This window comes from Lepidochelys kempii, chromosome 23 (assembly GCF_965140285.1).
Source record: "Lepidochelys kempii isolate rLepKem1 chromosome 23, rLepKem1.hap1, whole genome shotgun sequence".
Taxonomy (NCBI): domain Eukaryota; kingdom Metazoa; phylum Chordata; order Testudines; family Cheloniidae; genus Lepidochelys; species Lepidochelys kempii.
This window is the reverse complement of record NC_136402.1, coordinates 13,107,306-13,119,145: the sequence shown is the minus strand read 5'-3', so window position 1 is coordinate 13,119,145 and position 11,840 is coordinate 13,107,306. Positions and strand designations below refer to the sequence as shown.

General features: G+C 51.6%; 1 protein-coding gene across 1 annotated transcript in view; it reads right to left on the bottom strand.

Moving 5' to 3' along the window:
• LOC140901855 (uncharacterized) overlaps positions 1-11,840 on the bottom strand; it is a 355,046-nt gene that overhangs the window by 51,947 nt on the left and 291,259 nt on the right. The gene's annotated exons all lie outside the window — the stretch shown is intronic.

The following is an 11,840-nucleotide window of genomic DNA, read 5'->3' as shown; positions in this document are numbered from 1 at the left end:
CAGTAGCCCGGAAGGCCAAGCCCCAGGGAGGCCAAGCCCCCAAATCTCAGCACGACACAGGGCCCAGCAAGGCCAGGGGCAAAGTCTGCAGGGCCTGGCTGCCCCCGCATGGGCAGGAGGGACCCCCAGCATGGCCAATCCCCCCACAGCCTCAGCCCTGTGACCCGGATATGGAGCAGTTCACAGAGCTCATGGCTCAGGCTCTCGACAGCCTCAGGCAGCATCGCTGTGTTGGTCACACTTGGGAAGATTCCCCTCTTCCCCCACACAGTGTTGTGCTCAGGCTCTCTGCAGGCCCAGGCAGTGCCAGTGCATTGGCTCACTTTGTGTAGGTTTCCTTCCCAGCCTTAACAAGAGGTAAAGATTGACACCCCGACTCCAACTCAAAGAAAGCTGAGCCGCTGGAGAGCAATGGGGAGCCCTGTCCAACCTGCTCACCCCACTGACCCCGTGGCTTTGGGGAAACCTTGAGATTATGTGTGTCAAGAGGTATTGGGGATCAGCCATCTGGTTTCGCAGGATCTGGGGTGGGGGGCTCTGGCAGAGGCAGGGAAATCACCCTGTCTCCCCTCCCCTGCCCTGGCAGCTGGGGACAGAATTATAACCCACCCCCCAGCCCATCAGTTCAGCTCTTCACCTTTCCCTAGAAGCTTTTGTGGGCTGGACTTCACTAAGTTGCCCTCTGTTTGGTGCCAGTAGCTGGCACCCGGCTAGGGTCTCCCCAGGACCAGATGGAGGGCCCCTCCCCCACCTCACTGCCACAGGACAGGTTCCGCAGCACCCCGCTCTGCCCAGCCTGGCCCTGGCCTATCTTTGCTGCCAGCTGCCATTGCAAGCTCCCGGCTGAGGCTATGGGGCACCGGATATTTCCCCGAAGGCCTTTGCCCAGGGGAGCTCCTGCCCCGGTTCAAAGCCAGGAGTTGGAGGGCGTCTTTTTAGATGGCCCGAGATGAATCCCGGTGCTCAGTTACATGTAAGACCCAGCCCAGCCTGGGGGCAGGGAGTTGGCGGAACTGGATTGACCCCTGTAATTTGATCCATTGCCTGGACCCAGCATAGGGGATGGGCCGGGGTGGGGGAGCTCCTTATGGCCCCAGGCAGCCGGGCATAAGGTAGTACAAGCAGGCGGGCTCTTAGCTCAGGATGGGGGTGGGGGTGCAACAGCATATTAAAGCTCCCCCATCCCTGGGCCAAGCATAGCTTGGAATCGGGCCCCTCATCTCCAGCCGGCCTAGGCCAGGACCCACCTCGTAGATCTGAGTCCCAGAACCCTGCTGGCCCCCAGTGACAAGAAAGGGCCTCTGGGCTTTTCAACCTGGCCTCCAATGGCCGGGTGATCACCCCAACTATATCAAGCCCAGGTCGGGGGGGACGGGGAAGGGTGCAGGAGAGAACGGATGGGTGATCCAGTGGGGCTGAGGTGGTGGCAGTGGAGTTGGAGGGCATGTGCTGGGGAGTGGGTGGGTTTGGGGCTGGGTGGGTTTGGAGAGAGGTGGGCAGCCAAGCTGGGACCTGGGCAGGCAGGGGCAGAGCTGGTCACACTCAACGCAAAGTCTGGGGGGCAGCAGAAGTGATCTCAGCCCCATCCTCCCCAGCACTATAGGCAATCCACCCCCCAGCTCGGAGCAGTACGGAGGCCATGACACACAGCTCAGCTCAGTGCTCATGTGGGGCCATAAGCCCCTTCACCCACCCTGGCTTGCCTGGGGGGAGGCCACAGACAGTCAGGTGATGGAAGGGGGGGCAAGGACAGAGAAGGACAGGGAGGAGTCGTAGATTGACGGAGCTGGGAGGAAGCAAAACGGGGCCTCCCCCCACATCCATCACCAGGGTGGGGAGGGGGCAGCATCGCTTCAGGGCGAAGCTTGTGGGGCATTTACCTCTGGGCCTTCTGCCAGCGCCTGTTCATGGCCCATCTCCCAAGGGCCTCAGAGCTGAAACAAGAGCTTCCGAGTCCCAGCCCCCTCCCCCCACTTGCTCTAACCACTAGATCCCATTCCCCTCCCAGAGCCAGGGAGAGAACCCAGGAGTCCTGGCTTCCAGCCCCTTCCCTGTTCAAACCACTGAGCGTGTCAGGGCTCTGTGCTTGGCTGAGTCACCTCTCTATCTATCCATCCCCATACACCCCATATAATCTATCTATCTATCTATGTATCTGCAGTCTGTTTCAGAATCAAAGCTCACTCCCTCCCCACTGGTCTCCAGTTCACCTGACTCTGGCAGCTCTGGCCTCCAGGTCCTTATCTCTGGGCAAGGGAGGGAATTTCTGGGGTTAGAGAGACGTCCTCAGGAAGGAGACTCCCCGTCCCCACAGCCTGCAGGAGAAGGGATCCCCCCAATCCCCTGGGGCCTGTCAGGGCCCTCGGGCTGGGGGCACAGGGGATCCCTATGGGGGGCAGTTACCGCTCATCGCAGACCTTTCTCCCAATTTCCCCACACTGCAAGGCCCCATGTCTCCAAGTGAGGTGAAACTTGGGGGTACGCAAGACAAATCAGACTCCTGACAGGGGTACAGTAGCCTGGAAAGATTGAGAGCCACTGTCCTAGAGCAAGGAGCTCAGAGGCCAGACATCCAGCCGGGCCAGGTCTCAGCAGGGGCTTTCGCAGACAGTGGCAGGAAGCCCAGCCTGACAGGAACGGGACTGATCTCCATGGACTCCGGGGCAGGATTCTACCCAGGTAGCAGCCAGAGACCTGACCCCAAGAGTCGAGAGAACCCTGGTGAAGAGTCTGGACGCAGGCAAGCTGTGGACTCAGACGAGGGACAGATGTAATGAGACTGGCTTGCTCTCCCAGCTGGGATGCTGGGAGGCAGCTTTTGCTGATATTTTCTGTTGGCCTTTTCCATTAATAAATGAGCCCTTCCACAGCAGGGTGCTCTTTAATACCAGAAAGCCTGCTTGGATCTTTATATATGCCAAGTGGGGGGGAAATCGAGCCAGACTCACCTGCAGCACCATGCCTGCCCACAAGGGGGCGCATGAAAGGATCAGAGACCCAGAAGACAAGGTTTCCGTGAAAAGAAAAGGAGGACTTGTGGCACCTTAGAGACTAACCAATTTATTTGAGCATGAGCTTTCGTGAGCTACAGTGCCACAAGTACTCCTTTTCTTTTTGCAAAGACAGACTAACACGGCTGCTACTCTGAAAGGTTTCCGTGGTTCATTTCAGGCTTTCTGTCCAGAGCCAGGGAAGATATTAGCTGTTACAAGCCTCAACTATCTGCAGTCACTGTGGCTAGTTCTCTGAAAACATCTCCTTTCAATGTGCAGCAGCAGTCAGAAACCTAACAGAGTGTAAGGAACCATTAGGAAAGGGGTAGATGGTAAGACAGAAAATGTCATAATGCCACTATATAAATCCATGGTACGACTACATCATGAATACTGCGTGCAGATGTGGTCGCCCCATCTCAAAAAAGATATATTGGAACTGGAAAAGGTACAGAGAAGGGCAACAAAAATGATTAGGGCATGGAAAGGCTTACGTATGAGGAGAGATTTATAAGACTGAGACTGCTCAGCTTGGAAAAGAGATGACTATGAGGGGATATGATCAAGGTCTATAAAATCATGACTGGTGTGAAGAAAGTGAATAAGGAAGTGTTATTTACTCCTTCTCCTAACACAAGAACTAAGAGTCACCTGATGAAATTAATAGGCAGCAGGTTTAAAACAAACACAAGGAAGTATTTCTTCACCCAACGCACAGGCAACCTGTGGAACTCCTTGCCTGGGGATGTTGTGAAGGCCAAAAATATAATGGGGTTAAAAAATAAATTAGATAAGTTCATGGAGGATAGGTCCATCAGTGGCTATTAGCCAAGCTGGTCAGGGATGGAACCCCATGCTGACTGCCAGAAGTAGGGTGACCAGATGTCCCATTTTTAAAGGGACAGTCCCGTTTTTGGGGACTTTTTTTTATATAGGCGTCTATTACCCCCATCCCATTTTTTAACAGTTGCTCTCTGGTCACCCTAGCCAGAAGCAAGGCATGGACAACAGGGGATGGATCACTCAATAATCACCCTATTCTGTTGAGTCCCTGTGAAGCAGCTGGCATTGCCCCTGTCAGAAGGCAGGATACTGGGCTGGAAGGATCATTGGTCTGACCCAGTATGGCTGCTCTTATATACTTATGCAGCAGACATCAAGCAGAGGATTTTCACAAGGAACTTCAACACATCAACCAAACAGGATTCCTTTCTTAGATTCATAGATTCCCAGGCCAGAAGGGACCACTGTGATTATCTAGTCCAGGGTCTTCCAGGGGGTACATCAACCCATCTAGATATTTGCCTCGTTTTACAACAGGCCACATAAAAAGCCCTAGCAAAGTCAGGACAAACTAACATTTCATACAGACAATTTGTCAGTACTAGTGAGCTGTGACACATTTGTATTTTTATGTCTGATTTTGGAAGCAAGTAGTTTTTAAGGGAGGTGAAACTTGGGGGTACACAAGACCAATCAGCCTCCTGAAAGGGGTCCAGTAGCTGGGAAAGGTCGAGCACCACTGATCTAGTTTTATCCTCTGTATAACAGAGACCTGAGAACCTCCCACAATGTGGTCTTCATCCAGTGCAAGAACTTGTGGTTGAAAGACATCCAGTCTTGAGTTAAAGATTTCAAGGGCTGGCGAATCCACCAATTCCCTTTGTGTGACAGATAATTGCCTTTTGCAGATAGACACATCCAAATGGACACTTGTAGGCGCTAGACCTCGGTATTTGATACCGAAATGGTTGTTCATGTAATTATTATAATTTATTCTGATGTTAGGCCATTCCAAACATGGCAGAGCCTTCATTTTAAGAGATACTTACAATTATTTTTATATCAACAATGCTTGGAAGATATAACTGCCACGGACTCACAGGTTGTGCTCACTTTTGGCCCGTACAGTCCCTGGGGGGAACCCCCTTCAGTGTGACAGCCCTTCTCAGGGGTCCACTCTCTCTCGGGGGTTAAGCCCCTCCACCTCCTGGAACCGCACCTCTCTGAGCCTTAGCACTCCTGTCTCTCTCTGTGGGCCCCTCAGGGAGTCCACTTGCTCTGGACTCCTGGGGCCTCCACTCCCAGAGGGAATAATGCCACCCTGATCTCTAGACCGGAGCGACTCTCAGCCAGTGTAAAACAGAAGGGTTTATTGAGCATCTGAACACAGCATGGGAAACGCTCTGGGCCCTCAGGCCTGGCCTCCCTCAGCACAGCACATCCAAGTCTCCTCTGCATCCAGGTGGGCTCTGCCTGCTCTCTCTCTCCAGTCCCGAGCCCCCCTGCTTCCTAGCTCAGCATCTGATATCACCGGCCCGAAGCCCCACCTCTGTCCATGGTTTTCTATCCAGGTAAACAGGGTCGCCTGGGCCTCCTCTCCTCTCAGCCATCCTTTGTACCCCTCTGGCTGGAACCAGCTGGTTAGGTCACCCAGGTCCTCTCTCCGCAACCCATTGTCCTCCCACTGGCCAGAACTGACTGTGATTCCCGAGCTGGGCCACCAGGTCACCAGTCGTTGGGGTATCCATTCTCCAGGCCATTGGCTGGGGTCCCAAGTTCCATTGCTGGCCCTCTGTAACAACAAGCTCCCTCTCCCACCACCTTGTTAAACCAGTAACACCCAGGGAAACTGCATCCTACCCCACCTCTGCATGCAAACCATTGAAAAAACCAAGAAAACCCCCCACTTGCTCACAACAACCACACAGGTTTTCAGTTGCTTCATAATTATATGAAATGTTCAAGCTAAGGTGATTCTTAAGAAATCTACCTTCTTTCAACTAGTGTCAAAAGAGGATAAACCTTCCTGAGCCATAAAACCTCAGAGCATTAAATGCAGTCTTTATAACTTCTCCCTTCATCCAACTTTCTATACTGTTTTCTTTTACTCTGTGTGGTTTGAAAGCTGTATAAAAGCATTGGTTTTGGTTATTGCAATCTGCGCTTTGTAGAACATAGTTAATGGATGATGTTGTAATTACAAGTTGTAAAGTTTGTAATTTAGAGCAGAATGGTTAAAAAAAAAAAAAGACCAACAAGTTGGTTTTAGCAAAACTCACAACACAGCTGCCTGTGATAAGCTATCAAGGTTTTATCTCAAGCAACAGCCTTTGCAAAATGTTTGTTTTAGAAAAGTCCTACCTTTAGAAGAATGTAAATATGCAATAAGGAGCGATGCTATGAATGCTACCAGAGCCATAAACTCAGTTGTAAAATAGTTTCATTTTACTCTCTTTGCAAGAAAAAGCCTCTGGTTTAAACCTATTCAAAAGCTGCTAGAAATATTCTTACTGGAAATATTTTCTTCTACAAACACTCTGAAGTCTTTGTTCTTGAAACATTAAGAAGAAGGTGGATTGCTGGAAGGGTAAGTGTTTTGTAGAAGATGTTGGTTAGCTTCTAACCAACTCCTGTTTCCTCTGTCTGTGTCACTCTGAATATTCCTTAAGCATGTGATGTTTATTTACAAATATTTTGTATCTCGGTGCAAGCCTAATATAACTTCCAAAGCCCATTGTTATGCGACTAGATTGTGATAAGCTACGCCCTGCCCTCCGTGTGCCTGCTTGTGGCGAGAGACACTCTGCCTCGGTTTCCCCAGCTGTGTTCCGGCTTTCTGTGATGGCTGATGTGGCTCCTCCCCACCCCCCGGGAAGGTCATTATAAAAGTCTAATCCCCTTGTGGGGTAGCAGAGACCAAAGTCACAGCCCAAAACACTACAGAAAGGAATATTTGCCTCAGCTGGGCTTAATCCTTAGCCCCTCTGGGGTTCTTGGGTACCCGCTGCTTGAGACCATCCGCAGGTCCCCCATCTATTTTCCGTCCATGGAGGCTTGACCAGGGAGCAGTCTTCCTCACCTAGACTCCCAAGCAGCTGCTCGCCCCCAGCTTACTCTGTGCTTCCCCTGAGCCAGCCCCCTACAGATCGGGTGCTCCCTCTTTTAGCCTCCCCCATTCCAGCCTGGCACCCACAACAGGTGTCAGGGTTGATTGGCCCTTCCCAGGGCCACGTGGGGTCAGCACACCCCCTCACCGAGCTGTTTTAAGGTCACTTGATGCTCTAACCGGTTACCCATGTAAGAAACAGACAGACAGATACTGGAGGAGCCTGGGACTGGTCAGCTTGGATCAAAGGGGGTGGATGGGCATACGGGGCCATGGTGGTTTTCTGCTCTGGGGGGCAGAAAAGGGGTGGTTGTCCCTGTGGCTCTAGCTGGAGGATGACTCCTCACCCCACCCCCTGAGATCAGTTGCTGATGCCCCACTCCTTCTTTGTCACCCCCAGATTACACCTGGGGCAACATCATCCCTCTGGCCCTGGGCACTGGGGTCCTGCTGGCCTTGATGCTGATCCTGGCTGAGGCTGCCCACAGATGGAGGAGGGGCAGAGGCTAGGTGAGGTGACCCCCCCCCCGCAAGTATCCTCCCCCCACTCCAGCCTGGCAGCCCCAGCGTGAGGGAAGGGCAATGATGTGGCTAGTTATTACCCGTTACCTTGTACATGTTGGTTTGATTAAAACATCTTTATTACGTACTGTCATTCTGACCTTATTTTTCAGGAGGGTTCAGTGTGTTCCTGTTAACCTTGGGGAATGTTTTTGTACCATTTTTGATATCGAGATGTTCTGGTACCACTTGATATCTTTGGGATGTGTTTGCATGAGCACTCTGTGACTAGCACTTCTTAGGAATGTGTATTTCTGCATTATTAGCCCCGTTCTTGCCAGATTCTGTGAGCAGGGCCTGCCTCGTACCAGGCCTCTGATACAGGAACTTATGTTTCAGGCTCTCTTCCTAATACATTGGCCATAGAATCATAGAATCACAGAATATTAGGGTTACAAGGGACCTCAGGAGGTCATCTAGTCCAACCCCCTGCTCAAAGGGGGACCAATCCCCAATTTTTGCCCCAGATCCCTAAATGGCCCCCTCAAGGATTGAACTCACAGCCCTGGGTTTAATCAGGCCAATGCTCAAACCACTGAGCTATCCCTCACCTCCTGCAGAAAGTGGCATGGGCCGAGGGACATGCTGGCTGCCCTTCCTGCAGCCCCCATTGGCATGGAGTGGCGAACCGCGGCCAGTGGGAGCTGCAATCGGCCGAACCAGCGGACGCGGCAGGTAAACAAACTGACCCGGCGCGCCAGGAGCTTTCCTGAACAAGCAGTGGACCAGAGTTGAGAACCACTGGCCTAGCCCTAGACAGCTGAGTCTCTGGGCCTCTGCAGAGAGCAAACACCCTCTCTGCCCCCAACATAATGCTGCAGCACATAGGGTAAACTGAGGCACACATAGGCTTCTGTGATAAATAAAGTGGGGGGATAGCTCCCTTTGATGGTGTCAAAGTCAGATTCAAGACTCACAAAATTTATCAGACCACTCTGTTTACTAGCAAAGCGCTTTGCCAATGCACCCAGATATGTGAGCCTTTCTCTGAGGCTCAAGCTAACTTATTTATACAGCTAAGCCAAAGCCAGTTTAACATAAGAGACAAAAGGAAGCAGAAACTGACAAATATACATACATATCTTATTTGCATACTAACGTTTACCAATCTCCTAGCTCAGTAGGAGCTCTAAGTTAATTAGTTTGAGGACCCATTGTCTCACACTCCTTAATGTTTCTCTTCCTGACAACTATATTTCAACAAACCCTTCAAGCAGCATTTCTTTAATGAATTATAATTTCAATATAATTCATTCTACTTTCACAATGGACACCCAGCCAGCCAGTTAGCTGTAAAATCCCCCTTGGTAGCTGTTCTTTACTTGCTTTACCTGTAAGGGGTTAAAAAGTCCCCCAGGTAAAGAAAAAAAAAGTGGGTACCTGACCAAAAGAGCCAATGGGAAGTCTAGAACTTTTTAAAATGGGGAAAGAAACTTTCCCTTTGTCGCTCTCTGGGATGAAGAGACGGGGCAGCAGGAATGCTGTGTAAAGTTTGAACCAGATATGAAAATCATCAGATCATATCTAGAACTACATTTAACAACTCCAAGGTGTAAGTAAATCAAAATGTTTAGCTAGATGCAATCGGGTTAATTTCTGTTTATCTTTTAAGGCTTGTGGATCTCTTCTGTGCTAATCCCTGATGCTTTTGTTTGCTTGTAACCTTTAAACTGAACCCCCAAGAATGCTGTTTTGGGTGCTTTATTTTTGTAATTGTTCCTTTTAAGATCTAGCAAAAAGCCTAAGTTCCAGATGTATTTTTTCTCTTTTTGTTTTTAATAAAATTTACCTTTTTTAAGAACAGAATTGGATTTTTGGTGTCCTAAGAGGTTTGTGCATGTTGTTTGATTAGCTGATAGTCACAGCTAATTTCCTTTGTTTTCTTTCTCAGTTCTTTGGGGGGGGGTGCGTGAAAGGGCTTGAGGGTACCCCACAGGGAGGAATTCCCAAGTGCTCCTCCCTGGGTTCCGTTTTTTTGCATTTGGGTGGTGTCAGCGTTTACCAAGCCAAGGTCAGAGATAAAATAAGTTACAGAAATTCCTATTTCACCACAGTTCCCATTGTCCCCTACTGTAACCTCTAGACCCCACTCCCCTCTGAGAGCCGGGAACAGAGTCAAAGCTTCCTGATCCTCAGCTTTCTTCTACCCTCTAGCCAATGGCTGTATAAACAAAGCCTGTGTCACCTCTGTCTCTAGAGGCCTGGCCACATAACCACTGACAGTGTCTCCTCCAGCTTAGGGGCAGGGTCCCTGCAGGAGCATTAGAAGGTCCCTGGGTCTCTCCCGGCTAGTGCTCTGTTGTGGGCACGGGACGGAATTTCTCTTTTTCCAGGTTTCAGAGTAACAGCCGTATTAGTCTGTATTTGCAAAAAGAAAAGGAGTACTTGTGGCACCTTAGAGACTAACCAATAAATTGGTTAGTCTCTAAGGTGCCACAAGTACTCCTTTTCTCTTTTTCCAATTTTCTTTTGAACCTGGTTTATTTAATTCACATGCTGAGAAAAGACCCTTTGAACCAGGTATTACAGTGTAAAGCCACCATCACCGCTCAGCTATGGTGCAAGGGGCAGCAAACCCAGGTATTCTCCGTTGCGCCCGCACCTCATGTGGTGACACAGCTCGTGTCACACGTGGGCAGGTTTGCAGGCTGAGAGGGAAGGCTGCAGAGTCAAACCCTTCAGCAGCGGAAAATGCCATATTTATGCTTTCCCAAACACCCTTAACTCTGCCCGCTTGTGCACGTGCATTACAACACCATCCTTTAATTGCATAGTCACGTATTAATTTTACCTACATGGCTCCCAGCCTGGTTTGAACCCAGCATTTAAAACAAGGAGGAGACTAATCTGCGTGAAAATAGTGGTCAGTCGAAGATTGAAGACCAGACCCTGTGGGTCTCCTGACGCCCAGCCTGGTGCACCATCCCCAAGCGTGCAGAGTACATTGAGGGTGACCTCTCCCCCATCCCCACAGAGACATAGACAAACTGCAAGCTGCATGATGCTTGGCCAGGCTGACAGTGACCAGGTTTCCTGGGTGTTTCAGGGACCCTCTGCTTACTTTGGCGGCATTAGATTTGGCCGGCAAATTAGACAATGTGTGATGGACACAGGAAGAGATGAGCCATTGCCAGCTTCTGGTAGGTGCAGCCCCAGGCTCAGTGCCTCATTTGGGGCTCAGTGGAGCTGGGCATCGGGGCGTTGGTGGCAGCGCTAAGGGGTCCCTTGCTGCCCACATCATGGCATCTGCTCTCACTGTCCTCTTCCTCGGTGAGAAAGCCAGGGTGTGTACCTATGGGTGGGGTGGGGGGATCTGAGACCAGGGCGTGTGCCTATTCGGGGATCTGAGACCAGGGCGTGTGCCCATGGGGATGGGATCTGAGACCAGGTCGTGTGCTCTTGCGGGGGGATCTGAACAGCAACTCAGTGATTGGCCCCTCCCACAATTCAGCATCGATCATCACTGTCATTCCCGGGACAGGGGGGATTTCTTGTGGTTGGGGGGCGGTGCTGGCTGGGCAACCCCTGGGCCCTGACTGGTCTGTGCGTCCCCAGAGCCAGGGCAGCCTGGGGGAGCATCCCACTGGTAAAGGCCCCCTGCTCTGCAGCTCCTCCCGGGGACAGGGATCCCCCTTCCCTCTGCCTCGAATCTCAAGCGGCTGGGTGACTCTGTCCCCTCTCCCTGGCTGGGGTCTCCTCTGCTGGGCCCCAGGGCTCAGGGCAGAGCCTGGCTCTGAGCATCCCATTGATGCAGAGCCTCCCCAAGGGTCTGGGTGGGTGTGGGGCTGGGAGCAGGGACAATGAGCTGGGCCCCTCACTTGCTACCACCGGCTCCATGGGGTCGCTGGGCTCTGACCAGATGGGCGGGTCTGGTTTGGTGCTATATTGGCAGCTGTAGCTCGCTCTCTCTCTCCGGCTCAGGTTGCAAATGGGAAACTCAGCCACGTCCCCACGTTCTCAGCCACGTCCTGCAGCATGTTCGGGTTTTCAACTTTGTACAGAAGGAACCTCATGTTCTGGTGTCAACCCTGACATCAGATGGTCACAGCTCCCCACAGAGTGACACCCACCCCACCCCCCGCTGGGGCGCAGGGAGATGGAGGGTTTGGGGTAGCTGAGCTCTGCAGGGAGAAGGAGACAGGCCGTGAGACAGATCTCAGCACGGTCACTGCGCCCCGTCCTCATCAAACGGTCCCAGAGATGGGGCCCCGGGAGAAAACCCGGCCAGAGGAACCTCCCCGAGATCCCAGAAATTCCTGGGAGCTATGATCGAAACTGCCTGAGGACCTAAACCAAGGGCACCCCTCTGTACCTGTCTATCTACCAACGTCCCCCCTCCCCATCCCTGCCCCATGGGATCAGACCCATGGGCCCATCCAGCCAGTAAATCAAAACCT